At 38.3% G+C, this 26,286-nt stretch overlaps 1 pseudogene; it reads left to right on the forward strand.

Annotated features, from left to right (window-relative positions):
* Positions 1–22,675: 22,675 nt before the first annotated feature.
* Positions 22,676–25,665, forward strand: LOC132224533 (heat shock-related 70 kDa protein 2-like; annotated as a pseudogene).
* The last annotated feature ends 621 nt before the right edge of the window (positions 25,666–26,286 follow it).

Consider the following 26,286-nt stretch of genomic DNA (forward strand, 5'->3'; position numbering starts at 1 on the left):
GGTAGAAGGAGGAAGATTACATGGGGAAGTAGGCAAAAGGGTATGCCAAATGGGCAGTTTACAGGTAATGTGGGCTGTGGATTTGCAAAGGCTTGAGGGTATGCAAAAGGCTGGGGGCTTTCAAAGGGCTGGCACCTCTGGTTTCTGCAACAAGGTTGTTAATCTTTCCATGACAATAGACAGCTCCGGGATGTAGATAGAGTATGGGCCACATTTCCAGGTGAACCCCCAGGTACCAGGTGCAACTTCCAGCCAGGTTAGAACGTGCCTTCTTTAATCAGAACAAAACAATCATGGTAAACAGAGCATAATTAATATTTCTTAATTATAGCTGGTCCCCAATATTCTCTTTCTGCCCCTGTCAACAGGAGCCACATAGATACTCATTCCTTCCCTGGCCATCTCACAGGGACTTATGGAGGGTTATGTGAGAATATACTGTGCTGTAAATATAATGTATTATTGGTATTGTTCTGCTCCATAATATATTTTATGAACTGTTTCTTTACACCTTCAAAGATGTTTTATTTCTTTTTCTTTTAATAAAATTGTTACAAAAATCTATTTAAAGAAAATGTCAAATTGTCTGTTCTTTCACTCATCTGAGAACAGTGACCTTCGAACATAAACCTATTATCAACCTCTTTCCTCCTTTCTTCCTATGTCAGGTGTCAACTGTAGAGTGACTTACATAATATCTTTTATCAACTAAGTCAATGTCATGGATTCGTCCATTTCTTGTGAACAGTGGATTTCATATGTTATCCTTAGATTCAAAGCAATATAATTTTGAGTCCAAGTCACAAGAATAAGTAATGTTGAGAAAGACATAAGGGAAAGAATGTGCAAGATTTCATTCTTTTAACTTATCAAGACTCTATGTCTTTGTCAAGAATACAATATTTTTAAAAATCTATACAAATGGTATTGATATATATATATATATATATATATATATATATATATATATATCATGGTTTCAGATATTTTCACTTAGTGCTATGTTTTTCAAAATCTACCCAGTTGCCTAAGAGGAAATCTACTTTATTGTTTCTACAGCTGCACAGTATTCCATAGTACATATCCACATTTGTTTATCCACTCTCTTGGTGATGAACACCTTGGTTGCCCCTAGCTTTCAGTACCACATACAACTCTGTGATGAACAACCTTATACAAACCCTCTTATGGTTCTGTGACCTGAGTTTCTGTGGAATAATATTTTAGGAGTGGTGTTTGTTGGATCATACAGTATGTATACACTTACTTTCACTAAGTAATATCTGGAATGGCTGTACTGGACTACTCATCAATGTACATAAGTGTACATGGTACCTGGCAACATTTGGTATTAGTTTTTCATGTTTTTGACAATAACATGGAGGGCAAGTATTAGTTCATTGTTTAATTTTCATTTCTTTGATTACTAGTACAATATATTCAATTTTCTGTTTCATATGTTTGTCCATTTTTACTATCAGTATCTCTGATTTTGCTTTTGCTATTTTGCTCTATCCACGGAGCCAAATCAGCTAGAGCTACATATTAATTTCTTATATTGTGACAAAGAACATTTTATCTCCCAAGCTGTCACCTATTTGTTAACTTTGTGTATCTTTTGTTAAACAAAAATCCTTGTTTTGAGTCATTTTATCAAACAAATGCATAATCTATACCAGTGATGGCAAACCTATGACACGCATGTCAGAGGTGACATGTGAACTCATTTTTTTGGTTGATTTTTCTTTGTTAAATGGCATTTAAATATATAAAATAAATATCAAAAATATGTCTTTGTTTTACTATGGTTGCAAATATCAAAAAATTTCTATAAGTTAGGGTTTTTCAAAATGTTGACACGCCGAGCTCAACAGGTTCGCCATAACTGATCTATACTAATAATAGGATAATATTCAAATTGGTCAGGATGTCATCACAGTAATGACCAATCAGCAAGCTGCATGCACAACAGGCACGGGTAGGGGGGGACTTACAGCATCGGGGACGGGGGCAGGGATGTGGCAGAGAGCCCTCTCTGTGCGCTTATGCTGGGGGTCCACAGGCGCATGGAGAGGCCCCTCCACTGTGGCCCTGACCGGGGGTCCGCAGGCACACAGAGGTCCGCAAGCCTCTGCCACAGCCTGGCCTAGGGGTGGAGCCATGGCGGGGGCCTCTTTGCGCCTGCGCTGGGGGTCTGCAGGCCTCTGCCATGGCCCAACCCAGGGGTCTGCAGGCCTCCCCCGGCTCTGGCCTACCTCTTTGGGGCAATCCATTGAGTAGCCCCAGATGGGTGGGCAGGGCCTACCTCTTTGGGGCATTGGATTGCAGGGCTTCTGCACTGTGACAGGGCATAGGCCAGGCTGGGGGACCCCTCCCCCCCGCCTTGAGTGCACGAATTTCGTGCACTGGGCCACTAGTCTATATAATAAAAGCCTAAGTGAACATTACAGCAGAACAACCAGAACAACTGGTCTCTATGATGCGCCCTGACCACCAGGAGTCAGACGCTTGATGCAGGAGCTATCCCCTGGTGGTCAGTGCACTCCCACAGGGGGAGCACTGCTCAGCCAGAAGCCAGGCTCACAGCTGGCGAGCACAGCGGTGGTAGCGGAAGCCTCTCCTGCCTCTGCAGTTGTGCTAAGGAGCAGTGAGCCAGAAGGTAAGGAGTGAGGGCTCCTGGACTGCGAGAGGGCGCAGGCCAGGCTGAAGCGACCCACCCTCCGAGTGCATGAATTTTGTGCACTAGGCCTCTAGTTATAAAATATTTAAAACACACTATAAAAGCCTGTAGAAATTTGATTTGGCATTATTACATTGAAACTACATATCAATTTGGGAAAATATGTTTTTATTCTTTCTCATAGTGAATTTTCTTGTGTAGAAAATATACTATTCCTTTCATTTACTTAGGTCTTCTTTTGTGTGTGGTTAAGAATATTTTACTGTGTTTTCCATGAAAGTCTGGTGCATATATTATTAGCATAAAAAGTTGTATACAAGGCCTATTAGCCACTTCTCTCACCCTCTTATCTGCACTGTTGTCCCTGGACTGCTCTCTTTTCTGCCCCTCAAACACATCAAACACACTTTTATCTGAGGACATTTGTCTTTGCTGTCCCCTCTTCTTGAAATGCCCTTCCTCCAGACAACTGCATAGATCATGTCCTCCCCTCTTTCAAGGTTCTGATCAAACATTAAGAATACATGTGGCCTTCTCTGACCACTCAATTTAAAATAGTCCCGTCCCAGCATCTGCTCTCTCCCTTTTCTTCCTTTAATTTTATTTTCATGGTACTAATTACTCATCTAGATCTATTCACAATTTGTTTTCCCCTCAAAATTATTGTTTGTGAAATAGATATAAAAATCTCTGGAAATTTTCAGACATGATTTGTGGGATAAAGCCAATGCTAGCACTAAGTGGAGACAGAGGAATGAATAAATACAGTCCACAAATCACGTGGCTTCTAAATCATGGCTTCCCACGCTAGCGGTTTGGCTCAGTAGATAGAGCATTAGCCTTTGGACTACAGGGTCCCAGGTTAGATTCTGGTCAAGGGCACATAGCCAGGTTTTGGGCTTGATCCCCAGTAGGGAGCATGCATGAGTTAGCCAATCAATGATTCTCTCTCATCATTGATTTCTCTCTCTCTTCCTCTCCTTTTCTCTCTGAAATCAATAATATATATCCTATATAATAAAAGGCTAATATGCAAATTGTCCCCTCAGGATTTTGACCCACTGGGAGTTCGACTGTTCACTATGACAAGCGCTGACTACCAGGGGATGATGCGGAATAAAGAAAGGCCCCAGCCAGCAGCTGAGGAAAGGAAGGCCCCAGCTGGCAACCAGAAGGCTCTGATCGGCCCTGATCGCTAGCCAGGCCTAGGGACCCGCTCCATGCACAAATTTTGTGCACCAGCCTCTAATCCTGTATAATAAAGAGGTAATATGCAAATTGTCCCTCACACCCTCAAAAGATGGCTGCCTATGACCAAGCTGGCAAGAGGGTTAGTGAGGGATGACCAAACGACTGAACAGCAGGCTACGTTGGGCAACCAGGCTGATGGGGAGGCCATGAGGGGCGACCAGGCCAGCGGCGGGGGGGAGGGCAGTTGGGGGTGACCAAGCCAGCAGGGGGGGCAGTTAGGGTCAACCAGGCTGGCAGAGGGTTGCATTTTGGGGTGACCAGGCCCACAGGGGGGGCAATAAGAGATGACCAGGCCAGTGGAGATGGGTGCAGTTGGGGGTGACCAGGTCAGCAGTGGGGGCAGTTGGAGGTGATTAGGCTGGCAGGGGGGACAGTGAGGGGTGACTAGGCTGGCAGAGGGGCAGTTTGGGGTGACCAGGCAGGCAGACAGGTGAGTGATTAGGAGCCAGCAGTCCAGGATTGTGAGAGGGATGTCTGACTGCCGGTTTAGGCCCGATCCCCTAAACCAGCAATTGGACATCCCCCAAGGGGTCCTGGATTGGAGAGGGTGCAGGCTGGGCTGAGGGGAACCCCCCATGCATGAATTTCATGCACTGGACCTCTAGTATATATATAAAATCAGTGCTTCCAAAAAGAGTGAATGTAACAAGTTCTTCCTTCTCTGTGCAGTTCAGAGAAGCAAGCAGGTGCTTAGAGAACAGGGAGTCTGAACATGCAAGTTTCCACTATTTCAAATTGAGTGTGCTTTATGGCTAATCCAAATTCATAGGTAATCATTTATCTCTGGCCAGGACTTTCACCACTAGGCTTAGAGGGCAAATCATCTAGTAAAGGGCAAGTTAACATTAGTTGAAGATATTATTACATTGTTATTAAAATATCTATTTCATTTAAGTGTTGCTTGGAAACTTCACCCTTACATATAGTGTTTTGTTTATATATAAGTTCACTGGTATGGCACCTATTTGTAATATTGGTCACCTAGATGTGAAAAACTTATATTGTAAGTGGCAGTCTACCAAGTATAATGCTATAAATTAAGAAGCATTATCTCATGCAAATAGGTTTGGGAAGTAGGTACCATTTCTATCACTGTATTAATAAATAATTTGAAGCTCAGAAAGTTGAAGTCATATGCCTATGATAAGAATCACATGATAGAAAAGGTAGCTTGGATTTCAACCCAGGGGTCTGGATCCCAAAACTATGCAGTTTTATTTACGTCATGCTGTAGGCTATGTTGAGGGCTGAGGAAACTGAGACCATTTGTAAATATAAAAAAATTATAAAATCACAGTTGACATCTACAACAACACATGCTTCTTTGTAGGGCTTACCATTCAATCAGTCAACTGAGGTGTATGTGGAGAGGTTAGCTAGAGAAGTTAGTTTTTCATATGTATTGATCTTTTTAAGTTTATGAAAAATTTGTTCACATGTTATCTTAATTGTATTCTTTTTTTAAAATATATTTTGCTGATTTTTTACAGAGAGGAAGGGAGAGGGATAGAGTTAGAAACATCAAAAAAAGAGAAACACCAATTAGCTGCCCCCTGCATACCCTCTACTGGGGATGTGCCTGCAACTAAGGTACATGCCCTTGACTGGATTTGAACCCAAGACCCTTGAGTCCGCAGGGCGACGCTCTATCCATGGAGCCAAACCGGTTAGGGCCTTATTGTTTTCTTAATAGCAGATATAAGTTCCATTTTCCAACTAGACAAAGTGAAGCATAGAGAGATTCAGTTATTTGTCTAAGTCATTTAGAAGTCAGGACTCAACCCCAAATCTGTCTCTATAAGATTTATATGTCGAGTTTGGGTGATCAGAATCTTTCCCATGTGGGTTCTTGCCTCATGAAGTTTGAAGAATAATCTCGCAGACAAATTTAAAAGGGTTCTTTAATAAAAATATAGAAGTTTATTGGAAGCATATGCAAACTCCCTTTGGCCAGGGGTGTCCCCAAAGGGGATCCTCTGGTGAGGGCTCCCCAAATGGGAAAAGCCTGCTCTTTCTCTAATGGGAAAAAATAACAAATCCTCCTGAGTTTCTTTGTCTCTGAGTTTATAAATGCTGCAGCTCTTTGTCTGAACCTGACCCTTTCTAATTAGATCCTTCCTTAATTTATGACCCTTGTGCTTTCCTAATTGGTCATTCTTCTGCAGAGTATCAGTTTCAAAGTTCAAAGACCACATGGTGCCCCTTATATCTCTCCCCCTTAGCTTGCAACATTCCTCTATCCTCTGTGAATATATGCCTTCCTCTTGTAACATTTCCCTCTCCTCCATGAAGGTAAGATAAGCATTCTGGCATCTTGAAGCTATCTTCTTCCCTTCACATGTGCATTCCTCTCTCATGGACCCCCTTTCCCTAAACCTGCCTGTCCTGTCTCTGAAACTCCTTTCACTACTATCTAGTGCTCACTTGTTCTTTCTCCTCTAATATACACTCGACAGTATCAATATAAAAAAAAACCTCACAATTTTTACCCTTATTCTGTGTTATTTAAATGGTTAAATCATTTAAAGTATTAAATTGATTTGTGCATATATGAAATGAATTGCTGTTTGCCTTAGTCAATTAAAACTGTGTGCATGTATATATGTGAATATAAATATGTATATGTGTACGTATATATGTTTGTATATATCTATTTGGCAAAATTTCTTTAATAAAAGGGAAAGTGTGTAGTTTTCTGGTTTAACCTTGTTAAGTTATAGTCATAGTGGGAGTAGGAGGCATTAGAGGGAAATATAATATGCCATCTCTTTTGCCACCCTGAAACATCTAATTTTTTAAATGTAGTTATGAAAACCATAATTTTAAATCTGCAGCATATGGCACACATTAGGCATAACACATATTTGATGGTTAAAATTGTTCATTTTATTATTCCATTGTGATTTCTATTTTATTATTTATTGTTGGTAGTTAGCAAAATGTTATCATCTTATCTCTAGGCAATTGTTCTTGATTTAAGGAGATGAGGTTTTTTTTCCATATTCATACATCTTTGGAATAGCTATTTTATATTCATTCAATCTTGACATCTAGATCACAATATGTATAATGTAGTGTAATGTCATTAGAAGTTCTAGAAATAAATAGTTTCTAAGAATATGAAAATATAAACCAAATAAAAGATAAACAGGCAAGAGGCCATACTAGTGACAGATTTCAATGACATATTAGTTTTATCATACCTTTTCCCATATTTCATGTTGTAAAAAGATGGGTTACAATTTCTCAAGTTCTTGTTTTTCACTGCAATAGGCATAGCAAACAATATGCAACATGTTTAATCATGGTTAATGTCTCCTTTTAGATTAGATTGTTTTCTACCTAATTCATCATGTTATCTTGCACTTTACCGCTTTCTATTCACTTCAGACTGCAGATGGAGAAAGTGTGAATTCTGTAGTATCCTCTGATAAATAATAATAGCAAAAAAAATTCTTCTGAGCAGATTCACCTTAGGTTATTTTAAGCTTTATTCATTTTTTTAAAACTATGTTTATTGATTTCAGAGAGAGGAAGAGAGAGATAGAAACATCAATGATGAGAGAGAATCATTGATTGGCTGCCTTCTGCACAACCCACACTGGGGATCGAGCCTGCAACCCGGGCATGTGCCCTGACTAGAAATCAAACCATGACCTCCTGGTTCATGGGTTGACTCTCAACCACTGAGCCATGCCAGCTTGGCTGAGCTTTATTCATTATTAAAAATGACCTTGTTAATATGATAATAACAACAAATTATTTTTTGATTGTATTATAGTCTGACTAATTAAAACCAAAAACATAACTGACCTCAGCATGATTTAACGTTCTCCTGCTATTTCCCTGGACTCATGACCATTTTCTATAATGTAATTTTATGTATTGGGGAAAAAAAGTCATTTCTTTCTTGTGGGTATATATGTTCCAAGATAAAAGGATTGACTTTACATTTTAGAAAAATTGAAATAAAATGTATAAGCAAAGTTGAATTAAATACAACTATATAGTGAAGCCAAAATGCTTTCTTAAGCAAAAGGATAGCCATTTTCATGTTCAGTGACCATGATAGTTTTTCAGAGGTATAATCAAACGTGTGTGTGTGTGTGTGCGTTTAAGGATTAAGGATTAGAGTCTGGTTTAGCTACTAATTAGTTGTATGGCCTGTGGGCAAGTCACTTTACTGTTCTAATCTTCTTTTTGTCAGAAATGTAAGAAATTTGGCATTCCTAATCATTAAAACTGTTCCCATATGTGCATTTTATTTGGGAGTTTAATCCAGACTGGAACAGAAAAACAAATAAGACACAGCTATGACACACAATAAGTTCCAAAAGTATTTGTTGAATGATATAGAAATAAACGTTGAAAATGGAGTGGTCAGTCTAAACATTCTGTTCAGAACAGATTTGCCATTGGATGTTTCTAGGTAGAACAAGTAGTGTTAACTTACTACTAATGACCATGTCCTCATGATTATCTAGTCTCTGACTTGGCTTACCCAGACTTTAGTTAGGCTTCTGTCCTCCCTATAGGTCCCTGAAATTTGACTTACCCAAAGTTTAAGCCAGCACCAAGGTGCCAAATCTGCCCCTACTCCCTTAACAGCTCATTCTCAGAATCAAGAAATGTTTGATTGAGGAGAGAAAAATTTTCTGTTGAAGTAACCTGATTTTAGCAAACTACTCACTCCCAACATTTGCCCCACTCCCCCACGAAATTCCTGCTAACACAGCTTACTCCTCATATAAGAACTAGAGGCCCGAGGCATGAAATTCATGCAAGAGTAGGCCTTCCTTCCTCCGGCTGCTGGCAACGACTTCCCTCCAGCACCCGGGACCCGGGCTTCCCTTGCAGAGGGAGGCCCCGCCCAAACACCTCAGCCTGACAGTCAGTGGCCTGGGCCTCCCTCTTTGGGGCAATTGTGGAGCCCCCCGATTGATTGCTCCACCGGCCAGTGGCCTCCCTCTGCAGGGCGATGGCCAGGCTCTGGACCAATCCCATCGCACCCACCTTGGCTGGCCTGGCACTAGTGGGTGTCATAGGGTGGTCCTGGATGGTTATCTGGAGGGTTGTTCCGCTGTTCGGTCAGATGGTCATTCTGCTGTTTGGCCCTTTGGAGACTCTTGCAGATCCTGAGGTTGGAGTGTCCTCCTGTTTTGTTTTGTTTTGTTTTGTTTGTTTTATTTTAAAATATATTTTTATTGATTTTTTACAGAGAGGAAGGGAGAGGGATAGAGAGTTAGAAACATTGATGAGAGAGAAACATCGATCAGCCGCCTCCTGCACACTCCCTACTGGGGATGTGTCTACAACTAAGGTACATGCCGTTGACCGAAATCGAACCTGGGATCCTTCAGTCCGCAGGCCGACGCTCTATCCACTGAGCCAAACTGGTTAGGGCTGTCCTCCTGTTTTAAAAGTCCTTTGAATAAAGTTTCTCTTAAGTCTAGCTTTGTTTTTATTTGATAATGGGCTGGCAGACTGATCTTCAGTCATACTTTACCAGGTCTATACAATCAAGCATAAAGATGAATCTATGTAGGTTCTCTTCCTTTAGTATTTGAATTTATTGTAGTCTCTATCCACTTCACTAAAACTCTGCTTGGAATATTTTGTCTTCCTTGTGGTCAAATACAGAATTGAGTCTACACCAGTGGTTGGCAAACTCATTAGTCAACAGAGCCAAATGTCAACAGTACAATGATTGAAATTTCTCTTGAGAGCCAAATTTTTTAAACTTAAACTATATAGGTAGGTACATTGTTGTTTTTTTTTAAATATATTTTATTGATTTTTTACAGAGATGAAGGGAAAGGGATAGAAAGTTAGAAACATTGATGAGAGAGAAACACCAATCAGCTGCCTCCTGTACACCCCCCACTGGGGATGTGCCTGCAACCAAGGTACATGCCCTTGACTGGAATCGAACCCGGGACCCTTGAGTCCGCAGGCCCACGCTCTATCCACTGAGCCAAACCGGTCAGGGCAGGTACATTGTTATTAACTTAATTAGGGTACTCCTAAGCTTAGGAAGAGCCACACTCAAGGGGCCAAAGAGCTGCATGTGGCTTGAGAGCTGCAGTTTGCTCTACACCATATTTTCTTTTCAGTATCTCTTAAACTTTGACACTTCTGAAACATTCTTCTCACACAATCATTTAACTTTTTTTAAAAATATATTTTATTGAATTTTTACAGAGAGGAAGGGAGAGGGATAGAGAGTTAGAAACATCAATGTGAGAGAAACATCGATCAGCTGCCTCCTGCACACTCCCTACTGGGGATATGCCCACAACCAAGGTACATGCCCTTGACTGGTATTGAACCTGGGACCCTTGAGTCTGCAGGCCGACGCTCTATCCACTGAGCCAAACTGGTTAGGGATAACTTTTTTTTTTTTCAGGATCTGTTTGCTCATTCTTTTCCTCTCACCTGGTTCTTATAATTTGAATTATATGTATCTAAGGGCTTTGTCTTAAACTTCTTTTTTAACCCTTATCTTTTTTAGTCACTCCCATAGCTTAAGGATGCTTGCAATAACCTATTTCCCATCCCCAAGCAGTATATTTATTTTTACTTTTCCATCTGTCTGAACTTTTTAAAGGTTCATATAGGGCAGTGATGGTGAAACTTTTGAGCTCCGTGTGTCAGCATTTTGAAAAACCCTAACTTAACTCTGGTTCCGTGTCACATATAGAAATTTTTTGATATTTGCAACCATAGTAAAACAGACTTATATTTTTGATATTTATTTTATATATTTAAATGCCATTTAACAAAGAAAAATCAACCAAAAAAATGAGTTCGCGTGTCACCTCTGACACACATGTCATAGGTTCGCCATCACTGATATAGGGAAAGGTTTTAACTGAACACATAGGGAAAGAGATTGGGCTTCTTTGTGACCTAGTAGGGCTGTGAGACCCTCAGTGAAAAATGTGAAAAGAGTAAGACAAAGTAGAAAATATGCTGAAAATATGACATTAACCATGAGAATAATGTAAAACAAAGTACGAGAACATTTATGAGGAATAAGGAGGAAATGTGGGGAAGATGAAATAAACCAAGAGGCTTTGGTATAATGAGAAAACAATAGTGCAAGATAAAAGAATGGGAGCAGGAATGAGAAACTAGAATGGAGAGAAATGGAGCAAAAATAAAAGAATGAGACACTTGAGAAGACGAGAGATGAAAAACAAGAATGAGAAAATAGACATGAATACATTTTTTTTTTAATTTCCCATATGGGAGAATAGGAGGTAAGAAAGATAAATCAAGGCGGGTTTCAGAGAGAGCACATGCTCATGTGCAGGTGCACACTGCGCACACACATACACAGGCCCAGGTGGTGGGCGGAGCACGCGTGTATATCCATAGCTGCTGTGTGCCTAACGTGTGGCTGTAAATCGTGTCTAGAGCCTTATTACCACTTGGCCCAATGTCAAGCCTTGCAGAATCAGGTAAGAGAGGTGGTGAGGCATGACTCTGCAGAGGCTCCAGAACATTCGGAATCGGGTGGGTGAGGCTAGGTGAAATTTACCACTTCCCTAGCATCTGGTAATTTTACCTTTGTGGGGCAGAGGAAGGTATAATCTTTTTGTTTTGTTTTGTTTTGTTTTCTTTATGCTTAATTTCGAATTTGTTTGTTATAATTTGACTAATCTCTGGAGTCCCACAATTTGAGCTTTCAAAGTCCATTATCATTAATCTTTACCTTGAGGTTGTATTTTGTTTGCTGTTTTTTCGCTAATCTGTGAGAAAAGAGGCTTCTCCTTTGCAGTTCCCATGTGGCCTCCTCACTGGCTGTGGAAGTGGGAGGCACTGTGTGACATAGGGTTATTTTGGACACCCTAGGGTTCCTGTCACTAAGGGAAGGCCTTTCGCTTCAGCGCGTAAGTGCTCTAGAAAACTCAAAATTCATTGTCTATTGCCCTTCTCCCACCTCCCGCCCCCCTTTTTTTGCACTATTTTACTGTTTGGTCGAGTCTGTCATTGCTTATTTAAAAATTCCTTTTTTAAAAAAATTTTGTTTGCTTTACAGATTTTTAACAAGTTTATTGTTTAAAATCACCCATAACCCTGCTATTAAACAAATACCTCAATGGTCATTTATTTAAATTCTATTTTAATGACATACAATATTGCTTTTTAGAGAAAGGAACATAGCTGGTTTGTCTTTGCTGTGCTAAATTAAAGGTCATTTTGGATCTCACGCTAAGGATGAATCTTCTCTTCTAGGAAATGTCAGAAATCTTGTGATTTTTGAAATGTGAAACAGATTATTATAATTTCACATAAGCCACTTTTGAAAGAATATTACATATTCTATTTTTAGAAGCTTTATATGATTTAAAAACAACAACAAAAAAACCAAAAGCCTGGCTTTATGTAGATAATCCAAACAATGAAAAAAAAATGACAATATTGCCAATTGAACTATACCAATAATAGATGCCAATGGATGACAAATCTCCATTTCAGAAAAGCAAAATATGAATAAAATAAGACTTTAAAATCAATAAGATACAATAGTTTTATTCATTCTCTCCTATATGTATCCTGATGATTTTCTTTTTATTGCATGTCTAAGATTTTCCAGTAAAATATGCAGTATTTTTATTTTTTACCTCTCATATTTATTGGGGTTTATCTGGTCTATTGGACTTTTCAAAGAACTGGCTTTTGAATTTCTTTAATTTATATAATTAATTTCATTTTCTACCCATAATAAGTTACATTTTCCATTTATATGTTCATTTTTCATCTTTTCCAATTTATAAGGATAAGTTCCTCTCTTTTATCTAGTTTACATTTTTGTAATTAGCAAATAGATTTAGAATAACAGAATTCCTTTTGACTATGGCTTTTCAGTGCTCCAAATATGTGATGACATCTGCATTTCATTGCTTTCAGATAACAATGTAAACACCCTAATTTTTGTTTTATTGTCTAAAGTTAGAAGCTTTATATGATTGAATGAAAATGAATCAGTACGTTTTAGAAATTAGAGGTGCACTTGAACACGTGAGTAAAGGAGAATATTTTTTCTTAAGCAAATGTGTATTCATGGTACCGTCTAAAGTAGGAATTTTTTTTTAAACTAGTAATTTACCGATGGAAAAAAAATGCCTCAGAATGATTCAGTAAATCCTTTTACCAAGCAGATTTCTCTCCATGAAAATTTTAGGGTTTCTTTAGACGAAGTAAGAGGGACTGGAGGGGAGCGGGGCAGGGCACGTGTTACCTTGATGGAGAATATATACTTTTTTCCTTGAAAGAATAGAAAATTCAGTGTGTAATAATGAGATCTATCAGGAACCCTACCTTCTAGCCAGCAGGCTGGAACATGGTATTGCTTAGAGACTTGGGGCTAAGAGTTCACTTAGTAAGTTCAATTCATTTTTTCCCCACCAAGTGCTTGTTTCTCTCTTATAAATCACTCTGTCTTTTTCTCCCTGTTAGACATTTTAAAAAGTCATTGTCAGTACATGGTGTGCTTTAAAAACGAGTCACTTGCCTCACCCCTTGTTTTGGTCTCTACTCTTTGGAAATGTTGTATTAAAAGATTTTAACGTTTCACATGGGAATCTTTTAAGATCTTTGACTTGTAAGAAATGTATATATGAAATTCAAGAAAATGCCTATCTTCTGAATAGTTTATGAGTAATTATTTTAATGTAAGAATTCCCAAATAGATCGTGTTTCTAAATTATGTTTAATAAGCTATTTTTATTTCTATACTTTATTTCTTTGTAATTTAACTTCTAGATCTATATTTATTTGTCTGTTGGTTCCTGCTTATTTAATTTTCACTCTTCAGAATTTTGGCTTGTCAGAGAATATGTTTAAATCAATACTTCTGCAAATTAATAGAAGGGGTTTTACAAACTACTGAATGCAAAGAGAGCAAAATATCCTTTAAATTGGCTAATCCAAGGATTATTAAAAGATGTTTCCCTCATAAAGGGAATGAAATAATATAGCAATTAGAATTGAACTATATAAATGTGTACTCCAATTGTGAACCCTAGAAAGATGACAGTGTAATGAGATTTGACAGCATGTAGAGAGATGAAAATTCATTGATAAGCTAGGATCTGCATTAAAAAAATTGATTAGCATCTTTGTATTATGTAAGAAGATTGCTTAGTATTTCAGGAGGAGAGCAGCAGTTACGTGGCATTTAAATCTATTCTGAATTAAAAATGATCAGTTTAAAAATTATAGGAAATTCTTATGCAAATGAAATATAATCAAGCTATGCTCCAGACTCATTATGCATGATTGATATGCACTGTAACTTGCTTACTAATTCAAGGAGCAGAGGAATTCCAATTATCATATTGTTTATTAGGTACCGGTGCCACACTGCTGGAAGTGATATTAAATTGATTACGATAAACACTATAAACCAACAAGATGGGTTCTTATCCAACTTGACATTTATTTTTTATGAAATGATGAGAACTTTTTACTACCCTGAAAACCTCAGCTTCCTCATGAATGTTGACATCTTAGGATTTTGACAACACTAATTAGTTCAGGATAAAAGCTGAAGTTGATATATCAAAAGTATTTATTTTTTTAAGTTTTAAGAGGACAGATTTTAATATGCTCTTTTTAATCCTGCTTGCAGATTTAGCTAACCTTGGAAATCTATGATCTAAATGTGCTAAAATTTCTCACAGCTTTCAGAGTTTAAAATTTAATTTTTTAATTGATATTTTAAAATTAATATTTTTAGGCTTTTTTAAGTTAAAAAAATGGTTGGTTCAGGATAAAAGCCAATGTTCACATATCAAAAGTGTTTCTTATTTTGTAAGCTTTATCTGAACAATTTTAAGATGTCTTTTTCATACTGTGGGGGTAGAAGAAACTTTCCTCTAGCCCTTCAAGGTTCTTTCAGCTGGTCTAATAATTAAATCTACATTTTATTAAACTTCTGTTTTTCTCTTGTTAATCTGTCTTTTATTATGGAAGGTGGGTGCAGTGGCCTCAGCCAAGAATCTAGAAGAGTAGAGGGAAAATTATTCTTCCTCCCCTACTAACATTTTTTTATACTTCCTTCCAGTCTTTTCACTATGAGGGTTCTCTATTGTTCATTAAAATCCAGTAGAAATATTTTAATGTTTGAATATTATGAAACAACTGATATTTGTGACCTGAGTGTTTAAAACAAGGCATCTTATTTAATTTTTTTTCAATTACAGTTGACATCCTATCCAATAAAGAATGAATATGCTAATTGACCCTCATGCCATTGTAAAGATGGTGGCACCCATAGCCAATAAGGAGGGAATATGCTAATTGACTGACCCACCCTCAAAGATGGTGGTGCCCACAGCCAATAAGGAGGGAATATGCTAATTGACTGTCATACCCTCAAAGATGGCGGTGCCCACAGCCACAAGATGGCGGTGTCCAGTTCCCTCAACCCTGCTGGGGTGGCAGACACATGGCAAGGCTGGGTCTGCCCCTATCTCTGGAGTCCCCCAGTCTCCTCAGCCCCCTAGTTGCCCAGGGCCGGCCCGAGGTGCAGGCAAGCCTTGGATGGCGGCTGCCCAGCCACTCAGGGCTGCTTGAGGCTCAGGTAACCAGGGCCAGCTGAGGCTTGCTCTGCTGGCAGTGGCAGCAACAGAGGTATGATGGGGGCATCGCCTTCCCCTGATCGCTGGGTCACCTCCCACCCCAAGGGCTCCCAGACTGTGAGAGGGGGAAGCCCAGGTTGAGGGACCACCCCATCCAGTGCATGAATTTTCATGCACCAGGCCTCTAGTACAATATAATATTAGTTTCAGGTCTAGTACCCATCTGATACCATATATAATTATTACAATTTTATTGACTACTAGAGACCTGGTGCATGAATTTGTGCATGAGTGTGGCCCCTCTGGGTGAGCCCTGCTGAGTGGAGTAGGCTGTGGGATTGGGCTGAAACCTTCTCTCCAACATCCCCCGAGAGGTCCTGGATTGTGAGAGGGCACAGGCCAAGCTGAGGGACTCCATTGGTGCATGATGCAAGCCGAGAAGGGACGTGGGAGGTTGGCCAGCTGGAGAGGGACCGTGGGAGGGTTCCAGGGCATGTCCAGCCCATCTCTCTCAGTCCCCGATTAGCTGGACCCCAGAAGCAAGCTAACCTACTGCTTGGAGGGCCTACCCCCTATTGGTCAGTGCATGTCATAGCAACTGGCCGACCAGTTGGCTGCCTACCTCATGGTGGTCAGTGCACGTCATAGTGAGCAGTTGAATGGCCTTAGCATATCACGCTTTGATTGGTTGAACAGTCAACCAGTCACTGGATGACCGGACACTTAGCATATTAAGCTTTTATTATATAGGATATTCCCTGTGCTGTACTTTATATCCCTGTGACTATATTTATAACTGACAATTTGTACTCCTTAATCTCTTTCACCTTTCCCATCTGGTAACCATCAACTTGTTCTCTGTATGTATCAGTTTATTTCTGTTTTGTTTGTTCATTAATTTTGCTTTTTAGATTCCACATATAAGTGCAATAATGTATTATTTGTCTTTCTCTGTCTTATTTCACTTAGTTCATGTTGTCTTGTTAAGATCTTTTTTTATGGCTAAGTACTATATATATATATATATATATATATATATATATATATATATATATATATATATGTCACATCTTTATTCTTTTATCTGTTGATGGACATTTAGGTTGCTTCCATATCCTGGCTATTATAAATTATGCTGCAATGAACATAGGGGTAAATATATCTTTTCAAGTAAGTGTTTTGGATTTCTTTAGATAAATAGCCAGCAGTAGAATTGCTGGGTCATAGAGTAGTTCTGTTTTTAAATTTTTGAGGAACTTTCATACCCTTTTCCATACTGGCTGCACCAATCCACATTCCTGCTGACCATCCCCCAGGGTTCCCCTTTCTCCACATTCTAGCAAACAATTGTTTTTGTTGATTTATTGATGATGGCCATTCTGAGGTGATATCTCATTGTGGTTTTTATTTGTATTTCCCTGATTAGTGATGTTTAGCATCATTTCAAATGTCTATTGGATATCTGTATGTCCTGTTTGGAGAATGTCAATTCAGGTCTTCAAGGGCTTCTTATTTTTCATTTGAAATGTTTTATAATACTCATAAAAAATCTTATTTGCTTTTTATATTCTGTTATTTGTCAATGAGTGCATCAAGAAGGAAAGAAAATTGTTCCCTTTTTTCTGCTGGAGACTATTGGAACTGTATGGAATCAGAGAAGTTTAGTTTGGGGTAGTAATCTCAAATTCAGAACTATTGACATTATGCTCCAGATTATTCTTTATTGTGGGGGACTGTCCTAATGCATTGTAGGATATTGTTGGATGTTTACCAGCATCCTTAGTCTTGATGGAACAGATGTCAGCAGTATTACCCTGGCTAATTGTGACCGTAAAGAATATCCCTAGACATTTCCGTTTTCTGAAGTGTGGGAAGCAAAAACACCTAGGTTGAGAACCATTGGTTATGAGGGAGAATACTAGTTAGAGGGAGGAAGTGGGATTGCAAAATAGACCAAATGCATAGGAGGAGGGGTGGTGGAAGAGGGAAGCAGAGAGAGTGCAAGAGGGATGGAGAAGATGGGAGGGAGGGAAGAAGAGAGAGTGCAGGAGAAAGAGAAGAGAGAGAGAGAGAGAGAGAGAGAGAGAGAGAGAGAGAGAGAGAGAGAGAGAAGAGAGAGAGAGAGAACAGGAGGGAGAGTTCTACAAGGATCAGACAACTGAGTCTGCTGTTAACTTTATTATAGGAAGTGTAGAGCTTGTGGTGAGCTATACATAACCTCCAGTGAAGGGGCCACTGGTCTGCTGTTTCATCCAATTGTCCCTGTGTGGAAAGCTAAGCTCAGGGTACTGTGGGTTTTTTTTCCTAGGGAAACCAAAGATCTCTTTTAATTAAAAAGTAAAAATATTGTACTTAAGGAAACCTCCAAGTTTTAAATCATCTTTACAAATACTTATTAATGGCTCACTCAGCGCTAAAAACTGTTGTAGGCAATGTGAGTAACATACAGGCAGTGTTCTTTCTATAATAGAGCCTCAATGCAGTGAGGTGAGACAGACAAGTAAATGTCAGGTTATGGTAAATTATTTGAATAAAAATGTACACTGTAAGATGTCGGCAGGGTTTAAAGGTTAGAAATGTGTATAAATATTTGAAAATACATGTGTTTTCTAAATGAAAAAATATATATTTCAGACTCTGACTTAGTCCAATAAGTTTGTGATAGGTGGATTGACTTCTGACTCCCTCTACTCTGACATTGGCCTCTACTTTAGGGGGATTTTACCCTGATACCCATTCTCAAATACAAGTTACAGTTGATGCATCCACCTTTCTACTCACTCTCTAAGAAAGTACCACCTTTAAAGAGATCATTTCAAATATGAAATATTTTTTTTTTACTTTTGTATGCACATAGGTAACTTTTAATATGATTTTAGGTGCCAGGTAGTGTTCCACATGTAAATGGATAGGAAAAAAAGGGCCTTCTTCATTCATCAGTATCTACTGTCCTTACTGCTAAGTCACAACACCTTAGTCTTATTATGGTGGGATTTCCCTTTATAGTGTGCTTTTGTCTGTATTATATTAATAATTTTCACAGTGGCCCTGTCTGTGTTTTTAGGCAAGTCAGCTGGACTTCAGCAAAGTTAAGTCACTTGTATAAGGTCACTCCTCTCAAATGTAGTGGAGCCAAAAACAGAATTCCAATTTTTCTGATCCCATTACCCCATGTGGTGATGTGTGTATGTGCGCATAAAGGTATGCTTGTGTTTTGTTCTGTAGCTGAACAGCAATTACATATTTTCCTTTTAATTTTTCTCTCTCTCAAATACCCACACACATTTAGAATAGATCATTCTTTTTCTTTAAAGTAGGAATAAGAATAAATTTGGTATAATAATGTTTAAGAATACCAAACTGGTGAAAGAGATATGGTGATTATCTATGTACACCCAGCAGAAGAAAATATTGCTATACAGTTTAAGCCTTTTATGTGTCCTCTTTGATCCCATAATCTTCTCTGCCATTACGGGCTATACTGTTGTGGGCTCACATATTTTAAAATGAAATATCCTTTCAAATACTAATAGTTTACGTTGCATCTAAGAATAGTTGCATACCTATATATGTGTATTCCTATATATGTATTATGTGCATGTATACATATATGTATGTAAATGTATGATTGATATTGAATAATTTGATTTACTGTGATTTTAATTATATCAGTAATAATACATTGCATTTTTGTAGTGATTTACATTTACAAAATACTTTGAAATATTTCGTCACATTTTACCTTTAGGAACTGACACATGTGCCTTATTTCCCTGGACCTGCAAAGTCTCTGAAAGTTGAATAGATAAGCATGTGTGAGCCTTGTTGGTGCAAGGTAATCACTTTATTTTTTTTTAAATACATATTTCTTTTTATTTCAGAGAGAGGGAGCAATAGAAATATTAATGATGAGAATCATTGATCAGCTGCCTCCTGCACGACCCCCTGGGTTGGGAAACGAGCCTGCAACTCAGTCATGTGCCCTTGACCAGAATCGAACCTGGGACCCTTCTGTCTGCAGGCTGACGCTCTATCCACTGAGCCAAACAGGCTAAGGCATCACTTTCAATATTTCCCTATTCTAACCACTGTATGAATCATTGTTCAGAATTCTCTTCTGAATAGGCATGAATGTGAAACAATGGGGTATTATTACACTACTTCATTGTAATCAAATGCACCACCTATATGCATAAACACACTTTAATTCATGACACATTATTTGATATAAAAGGTTGACCTGTATTTCATTAAGAACAACACCTGCAGGTTTCTTGGAACTTCTTGACATTCTTAGCCATTCTCATGAATCAGATTTTCTACTATGGTTCCTTTCTTATTTCTGGTTAGATAGAGCTGCATGAATTATCCCCCTTCTGTTTCATTCCTTAGCTTTTCCAAAGCTACATTTTGCTCTGGGAAGGGGAAAGAAAAGTCAACTGATTTTCTTCCTCAGACTTACAATGGGTGTGACATTTTCTGTAATACATTTCAGGCCATTATTCAGCAATTTATGATCTTTTGCCTGTTTTTTCACCTAAGGCTAAATCATCACTTTTATATTAGGTATAATACAGTTCCTGGGGGAATGTGTGAAAGACTGAGGAATAGTTGAATTGGAAGAAAAGTAAAATTTACCTTTGACAAGTGGGTCTATGCTAAGTGATGTAAGGAAATTAATGAAAAATGAAATAGGGTAGTAACCTCAAACTCACAGGGAAGGTGGTGATTCAACTGTATTTAGTAGCAAAATTCTGTGGGCCTTAATAGAGATTTCACTTTTGAGAATGTAGTGGGTAATGATGTATCCTGGATGAAGGCATACAAAAATCTGTTTTTGTTGCCTGGATCTATTACATTACCAAATACAATACTTATGGTAATTATTAAATTTTAAAGAACTAATTATGTCCATGAACCTCAAAGAGATGGATCTATTAGTTAAGAAATACCTAACTGGTAAAAGAATAGTGCAGTGATTACCTGTGTACTCATCACCCAACTGAAAAAAAATAAAACATTACTTAGAGTTCAAGACTTGAACCATTTCTGCTATTTGGAAATCTGAAAATCTTTCATTTGGACTAAATGAATTCCCTTAGGTAGTTAGGGCTATGAAAGATGATTTGTTCCACAGTTAGCCATGCTGCTTGGGAAGGTGGTGTTTAATATTCTATGAATTACCAAAGCTCCAAAGTTAAGTAGAAGGCTTTCTAGGAGGAGGGATGAGGAGCAGTATTTCAAACCCAGGCTGATATAGCTAAAATATTTTCAAACTTGCACTCCATGAACTTTCTAGCAAATTGTCAAATTTCAAATTGAGCTTCCCACTTTATCTTGAATATTGGGCTTTAGGCTAGCTGACATATTGATTCAGAAGATATTTATTAATAGTTGCTCAAGAAGAGTAAAAGGTAACTTTACCACAATATAGGATAAATGAAACTAGATGTCATATACTGATATAAAAAATGTAGTGTTTCCTCCCAGTGATACAGACTGCTAACATGGAAACACTTTGGCATCATAACACAACAAAATACTTGACAATATTGCCATGTAATCCTTTTGCATGAAAGTGGGATGGACTAAGTCTAGCCTGACAACACAGTGGTTGGTAAAAATTATAGTTCAGCTGACTACTTAGCATTGAAAGCAACAATAAGCATGTAATTCCTTAAAACAAGGGATAGTTTATGAAATAAACATTTTCTGCTTTAGAAAAAAAGCTTTATGAAATTCAAGAGGGTTTTGTTTTTAAACATTACTTACTAATTTCATTTAACCATAAAAATAACTCAAGGTTTTTCCCTCAGAGTGCTCCATACTGTTGCATATATAATATTTAATTAGATGATTCATTAAATTTATGAATGTTTTCAACTCATGTTGAATATAACCTATTCAATTTTAATTTTAAATGACAGTGTAACCTCTTTTGGAGTAACCCTGCTTAGGCTGGCTGTGACTCAGACATTTATATATTTTGCCTATGCTGCTGGGGTTACATGTACACAAGAGACAACTGAACAGCTTGTTTCCCTTCTACTCTTAATCTCTTTTAGCTCAGGTATAACTTATCAACTTTTCTTTGGTGCTCTGTCCAGTGATCTGCACATAGGTATTCAACAACTGCTAATTGATGAACATATTTCTGTTTGAGCAGCCATTGTAGTCAAATGGAATAATTGCTAGATTTTAAAAAGTCAGGTGTTCTAGCTCTGTCTATAAGAATATGTGCAATCTTGGTCTATCCCCTTTCTTCCCCTTTTTACCTATCCCCCTCCCCCACCTCCCTTTCCTTTGACAAGTATCAGCTTATTCTCTGTATCTGTGGGTTTGTGTTTTAGATTTCATATCTAAGTGAAATCATATGGCATTTGTCTTTCTCTGTCTGACTTTTTTCACTTAAGGTAATACCCTCAAGGTCTACCCATGTTTTCGCAAAGAGAATGTTTTCATTCTTTTTTATTGTTGAGTTTTTGGGCCTCCTTTGGGCCTTAGTTTTCTTACCTAACATCTGAATATCTTAGACTCAATAGTTTCTAAAAACACCAGTCCAGGATTAACCTTCTGTAGTTTGATAACTCCCTCACCCCTCATTCTGCCTACTGTGTTAGTTCCATCTATATCTCCAGTGGAGATGCTACTATATAAGTTACCTTAATGTCAGTCAGATAAGTATGTGTTATGCTTTCAGTTTTTTTCAGATTCATCAATAACTTCCACATTGAAATTTAAGAAAAATAAAAGTAGCCTTTTCCTGTAAATGGAAAGAATTGCTACATACTTGAACATTGCTACATATTTTAAATCTGGATCATCAAGCTAAACACACTTCTGGTTAGAAATAGCCCTTACCTTCCTGTCCTCAAATTTTCCCCATAAACATTTCCTGGCTTCTTCCTTTTAGGACTTTGCTGGAGAGTCAGGAAGACTTGCTTTCAGATCTCCATCTGCTACAAAATCTCTGTGTCAATGAGGGCCACTCATTTCCCAAATCACACCCCAGTTTCTTCAACTGTCAAATCAGGAAGCTTTATTTGATGATATCTAGAATCCATTATATTCTGATTCTATATGAATCTATGTTTGGGGATATCAATTATTTAAAGATAAGGACAGACAAAATAACTTTTAATGAGCACCTACTATGCGCCAAAATGGTAGGTATACTTTAGAGTTAAGAAAACTGAGGACTGCCCTAGCCCGCTTGGCTCAGTTGATAGAGCGTTGGCCTGGGGACTGAAGGGTCATGGGTTTGATTGAGAGCAAGGGCATATGCCTGGGTTGCAAGCTCAATCCCCAGTAAGGGGCGTGTGCAGGAGGCAACTGATCAATGATTCTTTCTCATCACTGATGTTTCTCTCTCTCTCTCTCTCTCTCTCTCTCTCTCTCTCTCTCTCTCTCTCTCCCTTCCTCTCTGAAGCCAATAAAAATATATTTTAAAAAAAGACATAAAACTGAGGACTGAGGTTGGTTATCATTAATAAACTAGCAAAACTACAAATGACAGAGTCAGGACTGAAATCTGTGTCTATATGATTCCATAAGCCATACTGGGTGGGCAAGGAAAGGGGTCTGTTTTATTTTATTTTATTTGGTAGGTGATGGGGAACAAGTTTTTGAGCAAGGGTTAGTTTCATAAAAGGCATAATTTTAAAAGGTCAGCATGAAGGTATGCCTAGAGGATAGCAGCCATTTTAAATTCATCTCTTTACTTTCAATATCTAACAGTATTTAGCAAATGGTAGATACACAATTGATGTTTATTAAATGAATGGAGGAATGCATGGATGGATGGATAGACAAAGGAATGATGGTCATGAATAAGAGAAGAAATCAGAGAAAGGAGATGTACTAGTGATGACACTACTGTGATAATCTGGACATGAAGTGATAAAACTTTGAACTAGAGTGGTGGCCGTTGGAAAGGACACATGCAAGGACAAAAAAATGACTGGATCAGGAAATCAATTAGATGTGGGCCTGAGAGAAGCCAAAAATGACCCCAAAGTTTTGAAGCCTTGTTGGTTGCCAAGATGGTTTGATACTATTCTCAGAATTCGGGTGGTCACCTTGTAGTCTAGCATCTATTTCCAAGTGCAGTGGAGGTCTGCAAATAATAGAAAACAAATGGAACCCAGTACTGTCTGAATGAGTTGTAAAACTGAATCTATTTATATTTGAGTTTGACCTACATAAGGACCAAAATACAGTGAAGGGGAGGTGGTGGAAAAATAGACAATATATGTCTCATGTGGCAGTTAACTGCAAGAGGCTGTTGTTGCTATTGATTTTTAAAAGAACTATTTTCTGCCTCATTTCCCCCCTTTTCTTTCTTTAATCAGTATGTCTGCTGATTGGTATTGAACTGGATACCACTTATTCATGTGTAGGGACTCCTCTGGCTGAAGACTGAAAAAGTAGAGATCATTGGCAATTATCAAGGTGACTGTACTGGTCCAAGTTATATAGCTTTCACTAAGTGAATACCTCATCAGTGAAGTTACTAAGAACAAAGGGGTGATGAACCTTACCAGTACCATCTTTGATGCCAAAGAGGCTGATTGGTTGCAAGTTTGATGATGCCACAGTTCAGTCAGAGTGAAGCACTGGCCTTCCCAAATGATTTGTGAAAAAGGAAAGCCTATTTAGGGGAGAAAAATATAAAATGCAGTAATTAGTGTCCCAGCCTACTTAAATGATTCACAGTGTCAGGCCACCAAGGATGCAGGAACATCACTGATCTTAATATCCCGAGAATCATTAAGGAGCCTACTACAGCAGCTATCAGTCTATGGCCTGGATTAAAATGAAACAAACAAACAAAAAGTTTTAAAAAAAGAGAAAAATGTGCTGATCTTTGACTTGGGTTATGGCACCTTTGATGTATCTATCCAAAACGTCAAGGAAGACATCTTTGAAGTAAAATCCACGTCTGGTAACAACCACCTGGATAGGGAAAACTTGGGTAACCTATGGTGAAGCACCTGATTGAAGAGTTCAAATGCAAACACAAGAAGGATATAGCCTCTAACAAGTGGGCAGTGTTGTGCCTCCAGACTGCCTATGAGAAGGCAAAATGTTTCTTGTTTCTTTTTTAATGCCAGGATTGAAATTGATTCATTCTTGAAGGATGTGGATTTCCACACTTCCATTTCCTGAGCCCACTTTGAGCAGTTCAGTGCTCTTTCCCATGGTATCATAAAGCTAGTAGAGAAATCTCTGAAGGATGCCGAATTTGACAAAAGCCAAATTAATGAAATTGTGTTAGTGGGTGGTTCCACTTGTATCCCATAGTTCGAAAAATTGCTGAAAGATTTCTTGAATTGAAAGGAGCTCAACAAGACCATCAACCCAGAGGAGGCCGTGGCATATGGCACAACTACTATACAAGAACCTATTCTCCTGGTTGACAAATCAGAGAATGTAATGTGCCTGATCTCCTGACCTTGATATTAGCCCTTTCTCCCTGGGCATTGAAATGGCAGGGAGGATGTGACACCCCTTATCCAGAGAAACACCACTGTTTCTACAAAGCAAATTCAGATGTTTACAACTTACTTTGACAAGAGACCACTGTCTTAATGAAAGTGTATGAGGGAGAAAAGGCTTTACCTAAGAGGAAGAAACTGCTTGGCAAGTTCATGCTCCTGGAATTCTCTAGCTTACTAATGTGGCATTCCTAAAATACAGGTGACCTTTCACATAGACACCAATATCATTATAAATATAAATGTTGCCAACAAAAGTACTGGCAGGGAGAACAAAATCAACATTACCAACCAAGACTGTTTGGGTATACATGATATTGACCAGATTGTAAAAGAAGCAGACAATATGAATTAGAATATGAAGTTAATAGAGATAGGGTAGCACTCAGAAATACTATAGAATCCCACATGTTCAATGGCATGAATTTAGTAGAAAAGCTATGAAAGGAAGGTTCTTGAAAAGTTCCAGGAAGTATTAAGCTGCCTCGAGTATAAACAGGTTGCTGAATGAGATGAGTTCAAGCAGCAAGAGTTTGAAAGAGTCTTCAGTCTGAGAGTCATCAGGCTTTACTATGTAGTAGGTTCTGGCTGCTGTGGCTCCCACAGCTCAGAGGAGCTTAAGTCTAGTTTTGATGAAGGGCACTAAGCAGTTATTCTTTGGAAAGACTTTCCTGTTCTCTACAGCCTTTTATGAAGTTTCTATTGCAATATTTCATGTTAGTTCACAGCATCAGTGTGTATGAAAAAGGAGAGTCAAAACCTAGTTTAATGCTAAGAATTTGTAAGCTTATTCAACAGTTTAATATTACTGCTTCTACATCTTGTGGGTTTGTGAAATTCAAGACATTTTTTAACACTTGAAGTTTATGTATGGCCACTTATTTTGGAATTAGCACTTATAAAATATTGAAACACTTAACTTTGGTAATAAGAACAAGGTTGCATTACCATCCCACAGTCTCACCTCTTTAATAACAATGACTGCTTGTGAGCAAATATCATGGTCTCAAACTTGTATAAACTTTTTTAAAATCCTCACCCAAGGATATGTTTTTATTGATTTTAGAGAAAAAGAAGAGGAAAGAGAGAGAAACTTTCATGTGAGAGAGAAACATCAATTGGTTGTCACCTGTACATGTCCTGACCAGGGATTGAACCTGTAATTTAGGTATGCCTGACCGAGAAACAAACCCACAACCCTTTTGGTGTATAAGAAGACACTCTAACCAACTGAGTCACCCAGCCAGGGCTGTAAAACATTTTTTTT

The sequence above is a fragment of the Myotis daubentonii genome, chromosome X (genome assembly GCF_963259705.1).
Source record: "Myotis daubentonii chromosome X, mMyoDau2.1, whole genome shotgun sequence".
NCBI classification, from domain to species: Eukaryota; Metazoa; Chordata; class Mammalia; order Chiroptera; family Vespertilionidae; genus Myotis; species Myotis daubentonii.